Source organism: Pyrus communis, chromosome 9, assembly GCF_963583255.1.
Source record: "Pyrus communis chromosome 9, drPyrComm1.1, whole genome shotgun sequence".
NCBI lineage: Eukaryota > Viridiplantae > Streptophyta > Magnoliopsida > Rosales > Rosaceae > Pyrus > Pyrus communis.
The window spans coordinates 20,519,955-20,528,401 of record NC_084811.1 but is presented as its reverse complement, the minus strand read 5'-3'; positions in this window follow the sequence as shown (position 1 = coordinate 20,528,401).

Genomic DNA, 8,447 nt, shown 5'->3' with positions numbered 1-8,447 from the left:
GTGTGTGTGTGTGCGTGTGTATTTAACATTTGAACATTAATTGTTTTGAGACTTGAGTTTCCCGCATGATCCAACATATTCACTTGCTCGATTTCGTATCTTATTGTCATCACTCATTAACTAAACCTTATGTTTCAAAGAAGAGAAATGTTAAAGAAACTCTCAAAAGCAAATTTTTTTTACTCTGCCATCTCACAATTTAATGTTAATCTTCAAGTCAACATCATAAAACATCGTGCAAAAAAACATAAGCTGAGAAAGAGTTCATAAAGAGTTCCGCCTTAAAAGAATCTCCTTAGTATTTCTCTTAAAAAAACCAATCAAGTACCAAATACTTGACCCAATAATGCTCTATTAAAGAAAAATAATAAATATGAATAATTTTACAAATTTTTTCCACATAAATAATATGGAGACTGATAGTCATGATAGCAAATTGTATGCAAGTGTTTACTGCAATTTTACGTCACAGTTTAATAATACAATGTCATTTAAAATATATATATATATATATATATTACTGTTTGGGCCCAAAATATTGTTTTGGGCCGAGCTTATAGTTATTCTCGACCCAGTAGCATTCATCTATAATCTTGTTATGGGTCGTCCAGTCAAGGTCGACCGAATCCTAGTGCGAGAATGATTGGTTTAGATAAAGGTAAGGAAGTCAAACCCTAGTGCAACAAGGAGTCTTAAAGTTGAAGATGCTTAGAATTAGGGGATGAATCTGGTTCGTTATGGAGCTTGGTTCAAAGTCCTATTAGAGCTAGGATTGGCCAAAACCTAATCAGATTGGGTTGAGGAATTCTAATCCGAGTATAATTCTAGTTCGGCCATAACGCTACTATAAATAGAGAAGGGAATGCATCATTCAAACCCCTCCAAATCAACACACAAATTGGCCTGCACAAAACTTCTCAACAACTTTTGAGATTTTATCCTCTTCCCTTTTTTTCCCGCCAACACATCTTTAGTTTGAATAAACAACACTGTGAAGGCAACCGGCGACATCTTCAGTTTGGATAAACAACACTGGAGTCGTAAAATCAGCTGACCAAAGAGCACCTTCAGTTTGGATAGACAATACTGCTTCGAGGCCGACTGGTTATTTATCCAAGTCTCGGTCGAAAAGGATTTTCGAATCCTTGTTAGCAGAGATCATCTCATCAGCCATCTCGGTGAAGTGGGTTACTAAGCTCGACATATTAAAAGCCAAGTTTTGTTTTATGATTGGATATTCACAAGTACATTTTAGAGTTTAACATTTCGATGGCTAAACCACATTTACGATCAAGACATTTATCTCTTTTGAGTATTTGTGTACATATAGTCTGGTACCAGTTCGGTGTACTTATACTTTCACGAATATAATTACCGAGCCAAACCCAGCGCCGACGATTTTTGAACTTTGCAAAACTAGCAGCCTTGTTTTTAGGCTCTAGAACCCCAAAGGTCGAGACGTGTTCCTTCCTCGGCCGCAGTCGCAAGATTGAGAAGTTAGCAGCGTGCCCAACGCGACATCAACATATTTTACTCTCCGGCTGAACTCGATCAATGAGTTAGCACACCCCGCACACAAAAGAAAGACATAGTTAGCTTATTAATTACTCGGCATATGCACCACGTAGGCTTGGTAGTTTTTAGGGTCAACATTTTGGCACGCTTAATGGGATACAGTGCTAAAGCTACGAAGTTTATGATCATTGAGACACGGTCAGTAAAAAAGAAAACAGTCATGGGAAAATCAACGACTAATCTTCCAGTATAAAACCCAGGACAAGATGGCTTGTTACAGGCACAGAATCCTCCTGCTACCGTGACACCCGAAGCCATAAGTGCGACACGCCGAGAAAATGAAGTTAATCTCGGCGGTCAACTTCATGATTCATAAATCCCTACCAAAAAGCATTTTTGTAAAGAGACTAACGGAGGATTGTGACGAGGATGGTGGTGAGGCCTCTGATCCACCAACTAGATTGTTTCTTTGATGATGGCTTGAAGAACAATCTCGGTAGTTTGAGCAAATGTTCAGCCGAGAGGTAAAAAGCATACTTAAAGAAATGCGTGATAATAGTGTGTACACAATAAATTGCTTGAAGTTATGGTTAGTCAAGTCCATGACATTGGACCCACTAATCGATCCAAACAGCCTCTTCTAAAAAGTAATCCCATGTCAGCGATACAGGCCGAGACATGATCTGCTCGGCTCAAAATGATTGGCTTGGAGAAAAGTGGTAGATCAAGCAGTAGAGTGGACGGATTTGACCAATGAGCATAAGCGGCGTCTGTTGACATGGTTGAAATCCATAGAATGATTGATTCGGCCTTAAAAAAAGGGCCGAATTCTCCAAAATTTATTCACCCATATCTAGCCGTTGTAGAAAGATTCGAATATCCTAAGGGATTCAAGATTCCAAACTTCAATCTTTTTGCTAGAGAGTCAGTTTCTTCTTTGGCCAAGATGGCTCAAGCATCTGACGAGTCACCGATGAAGTATTTTACGAGGTTTAAATCGGCCAGAAACTGGTGCTGAGAACCTCTTCCCGAAGTCGAATTCGTTAGGATTGCCTTGAATGGCCTGGATGTGGCGTAGAAAAAGAAATTCTTAGGGGTAAACTTCCGAGATATGTACAAACTGGCTCAACATGTCGAGCAATATGATTATTTGCTCCAAGAGGAAAAGATCTCAAAGTCCTCATCCCGAAGACCGATCTACAAGAACCCTACAATTAGTTATGAATCAGCCGAAGACGAAGAGTCCTAGTATGCCAACATAGATGCGACCGAGATAGTAATTGACAAACCATATATTTGTAAAATGTTAGCTCACACTAACTCTAAAGATGTCAAAACTCGCTCAGCCCCTGTGGGAGCTGCCATGAAAATGACAAAAGTCTACACCTTCGACATCACCAAGGCTAATGCCATCTTCGACCAGTTATTGCTCGCAAAAATTATCAAGCTTCGGCCAGGTCATAATATTCCTAAGGTTGTAGACTTGAAAGGAAAGACATATTGCAAATACCACAACTCGAACAAGCATACGACAAATAATTGTGTCGTATTTTGCGATGTCATTCAAAGCTAGATCGACAATGGTAAACTCAAGTTTTCTGAGAAACAAATGGCCATAGACACCGATCTTTTCCCTATGGCGACGGTAAGCATGGTAGAGGCTAACTTACCCAAGGATAAAGGAAAAAGAAAAGCTGAGTTTGTCCAAACACAGTTCGTCCTTAAGCGGAACTCTAGGCCACAATTGAAAATCGATCTCTCTTTGAACAAGCCACCCAAGTACTTTTCAAACCCAACTTATGTTGGGTCAATGTCGGATTCTAACACAAAGGAAACTGATGGGCCAATGGTTTTATGCGATCGGTGCAAATCAAACGTCATCATAATTGAGCCGAAGAGAAAACCACGTCTGCTTGAACCACCGTAACTGACGTCTGCAACTGCGACATCTCAAAAAAGTGCTCGGTACAGGCCAACACTAGAAAGTTTTTTATAAGCTCGGCCCTCAAGTACATGATGACAAGCCGTCTTCGACCAGTTCAGGATCACCAGCGAACCTTTAAGCCACCTGAGCCATGCGACCAGCATTGGTATAACTACAACTCCCCTACCGGTGTATATAACTAGTTATCCAAGTCGCAAAAGTGCTGCCAACAAAGAATAAACTGTATAGCTCGCCAACGAGCAACTCAGGCCATTTCACCAAATGGCAATCAAAAGAAACGGTGAATTACGAAGATGACTAACAGCCTCTGGCGATCATGACCAAGCTGCTTTAAGGTAAAAAGGTGATCAATTAAGATTTTGAAACCACAATTGAAGAATCCGAGAAGCGAATCAAGCTCATCCTTCAACCTAGAGAGATAAAAGCTCGCCTCGAGTATTTCTGGAAGGAAGTCGAAAGCAAACTTCCTCCACTACCCTCACAAGAACCATTAATTAAAGTCCGATGGAACTTCCACCCATCGTTTCTCAGTGAAGCTTTAGAGTACATGTAGGAGTTTCACAAGAAACATTCGGCTAATGACTTGTATGGCCAGCCAAAAGAATGTCAAAAAGCTTTTGATCTAGCATGAACCTGACCTAATGTAGAGCAGATCATCCAAAAAATCACAGATCCAAGAATGAAGGCTAGGTTCCAACATATACACGGGGCTCGAGTTCTCGGCTTTGAGGTAAACCCATATACTGATTTTTTCTCGGCCATTTCCCTCTTTGGCTTTACGGCCGATGAAAAAAAGCATGTGGCTTGTTTAGATGATTATCTAAACACAAGAGATGTCTGCATCGTTTACTAGGAGGTTTCGCAAGGCTTTACAAAAGCAAGACCAAGTTCTAACGCCGAGCGAGCCAAAGGTTGAAACTCAAAATAAAACAACTCCGACAACCATACCGCATAAGCATGTTGTCATTGCAGCCGAAGATGACCGAGCGAGTGATGTCCATGAGCAAGATATTTCGCCCAAAAATCCAAAGGATGAAGATCACGACTTGATGAGCCCTTCAGTCCTCGACAACATGGAAATAAACATGGTCCACATTTTGCTTGCAGAGTTCCAGCTAACCACATCCCAACCAAATTTCCTAGATGATGATGTGGTTGCCGACGAGGCCACACAAGTCGGTTTTGTGGCCACCAAAAAAGTTAACCTTCATCACTTGAAGACATTGTATGTCACGGCACATATTAAAGGATACCCAGTATCCAAAAATTTTGTCAACTATGGAGCAACAGTCAACATCATGCCCGTTTTTATCATGAAAACACTATGTCGATCCAATGGCGAACTCATCCTATCATGGGTAACCATGAACAACTTCGTCAATGACAAATCACAGACTAAGGGAATACTTCCTTTATAGATGACTGCTGCAAGACAAAATCACATGACCACATTTTTTATAGTCAATTGAAAGATCGAGTATAATGCATTGCTTGATCGTGATTGGATCCACCTAACTAGTTGTATCCCTTCATCATTATATCAAGTCTTCATCTTCTAGGATGGCAAATCGATAGTCGTTCATCCGACCGACAACCAGCCGTTTGAAGCTAATATGATCCAGGCTCGCTATTACGATGATCATGATCATGTCAGCTACATCACCCTACAAGGTTTTAAAGAAGAATGATGGCCGACTAGGATCTCAGATTAGAGAAACATCATTGTTGGCTCTAAGACTGTTTACCAGGATTTGGCAAGACTCAAGTTGGCTAACCTAATTGACGATCCTGATGTCTGATACCAAACAAGATAGACGTCGGGCTGCAGTTTCATTTATCATGGAACGCCTGCTGACCCATTGGTATACTATTTCCAATCAACCAAATTCTGGCATGAACTTAGCTGAGTTGCTCGTCAAATGAGACAATGGTCCAATCCTGTCACTTGATAAAGTCCAAGCTGCCCTGGTCGAGCTTGAAGACAACCGGCCTCAAGTCTAAGATCCATTGGATGAAATAAATGTTGGAACAACCGATGACCTTCGACCTTTGCTTATTAGTTCTTTGTTACCCTAAACTATGAAAAATGAGCTTTTAAATTACTCAAACAATTTAAAGATTGTTTTGCTTAAAGTGACCATGAGATGCCTGGCTTAGACCCAACGTTTGTCGGGCACGAATTACGCATCAAGGCTGGTTGTAAACCTTTCTGCCAACCGCCCTGCTGATTCTCGACCGAAGTTCAGCTCAGTATAAAAGACGAACTCGTTCATTTCAAAGCTGGTTTTATTCGGACAGCTCAATACTTCGAATGGTTGGCTAATGTTGTCCCAGTTTTAAAGAAAAACAGTGTTTTACGTATTTGCACTGATTTCCGTAATTTGAACTTGGCAACTTCTAAAGACGAATATACAATGCCAATTTCAGACTTGTTAATTGACGTTGCAGCAAACCACGAGATGTTATCTTTCATGGACGAACATGCTGGTTACAACCAGATTTTCATTGCTAAGATTGATGTCCACAAAACGGCTTTTCATTGCCCCGGGGCACTCGGGACTTACGAATGAGTCGTCATGCCTTTCAGACTTAAGAACAACGGTGCCATATATCAACGTGCTATGAATACTATTTTTCATGACCTGATTGGTACAGTCGTTGAAGTATATATCGATGATGTTGTGGTCAAATCAAAGCTCCACCGAACACATTTAGATGATCTTTTGAAAACTTTCCTTCGAATGCACCAACATAACCTTAAAATGAACCCTGCCAAATGCGCCTTTGGCGTATTGACATGCAACTTCTTGGGTTTTCTTGTACATCATCGTGGCATCAAGGTGGATGAGCATAAAGCTCGAGCGATCATTAATGCTTCACCCCCGACAACTAAGAAGCAATTACAATCCTTACTTGGCAAAATCAATTTCCTCCATCATTTTATTTCTAACTCGGCAAGAAAAATGAAGGCCTTCTCCATGCTTTTGAAACTTAAGGATTCTGACAAATTCGAATGGCATGAAGAGCATCAGGATGCTTTCACGCAAATCAAGGTCTCCCTCACGACCCCACATGTCCTTGTGCCATCTCGGCGTGATAAACCTCTTAAGTTGTATATCTCAGCGACCAAGGAATCTATTGGTTGTCTTCTTGCACAAGGCAAAGACATCGGGCGTGAGCAAGCCATTTTTTATCTTAGCCGGAATCTTAACTCAGTTGAGATAAACTATTCAGCCATCGAGAAACCCTGCTTGGCTTTGTTTTTCGCTACATCTAAACCCATGCATTACATGCTCCCTTCTGTTACTCAGGTCATCGCCCAAATAGATGTTATTCGCTATCTGCTCACTTGGCCGATAGTGAAAGGCCTAATTTGGAAATGGACAATGGCGCTGTCCGAATTTAGTTTGCAATACGTGCCCTAAAAAGTTATCAAATGACAGGCGCTGGCCGACTTTTTAGCTCAACACCCATCCCCATAAGGTTTTTGGGGCAACAACGTCGAAATTGGCATGGTGGAAACACGTGATAATTATTGGACAATGTATTTTGACGGCTCTAGTACCTCGACCTTGACCGGCGTTGGAATTGTCATCCAGTCTCCTGATCACTACCGATGGTATTTCTCTCTCAAATTAGATTTCGACTGTATAAATAATCAGGCCGAATATGAAGCCCTTATCATCGGCCTTAATGTCCTTCATGACTTGAGGGCAACCCGCATACTTGTCCTTGGCGATTCGAAACTTGTGATTAACTAACTCAATAGGACTTTTTGTTGCATAAGTTGTACTCTGATGCCTTATAATATGATTGTCAGCTATTTAGTCGAATCGTTTGTTGGCATTACATTTAAGCACATCTCACGAATTCGAAATACCGACACAGACAAGTTGGCTTAAATAGCCTCGGAGCACAACTCCTAGGGGCGAACTAAGCTGGGTCATACCAGTAGTGCGATGCCCACACCTGGCCTTGGTTAATTAGCAAGTTTTCCAAAACGACCACGTGATCAGTACACGAGTTATGTCTCTACCTTCGTTGTTGGAATGAGATGATCATATAGATATTTGTGTGGTCGAGACATTACTAGACGACTAGAGAAAGTCAATTATCCAGTATCTTGATAATCCTAATAGGAACCACGACCGCAAGACAAGGGTACATGCCACAAATTACCTAATGTACCAGAATAAGTTATATCGAAAAAGGGAAGACGGTCTGTTATTATTGTGCCTCGGCCCAGAAAAGGTCGCCCAAACTATTACAAAGGTACACGAAGGGATATGCAGGGCTCAACAATCCGAAAGTAAAACACAGTGGTTGCTCCGCTGACACGGCTATTTCTGGCCGAATATGTTGAAAAATTGCATTGATTACACGTGAGGTTATGTATAATGTCAAATCCATTAGCCCATACAGAGAGTCCTGACCGAACTACTTCACTCGGTCACCAAACCATGGCCATTTAGAGGATGGGCCATGGATATAATTGGTAAAATTACACCGTCTTTTGGATCAACAAAGCATGCATGGATACTTGTTGTGACGGATTACTTTATTAAGTGGGTTGAAGCAAAGTCAAATGTCGAGTTAACTTCTAAATATGTCTGTAATTTTGTAAAAGAAAACATTGTGACAAGATTCGGCATACCAGAAACTATTATAACGGACAACGGCACAATTTTTACAACTGACAGGTTTAAAGAATACGCGACGAGTTTGAAAATTCGGCTCGATCAGTCCATGTTGTATTACCCACAAGCAAATGAACAAGCCGAAGCAAGTAATAAAGTTTTAATTGGTATCCTTGAGAAAAAGATAAAAGAAAAGTCTGATATGTGGCATTTGAAGTTAAACAAGGCATTATGGGCATACCGAACTTCACTCCGATCAGCAATAAGGACGACCCCATATGCATTGACTTATGCACACGACGTGATGCTACTAGTCGAGCTAAGCATAAACTCATTACGAGTTATCGAAC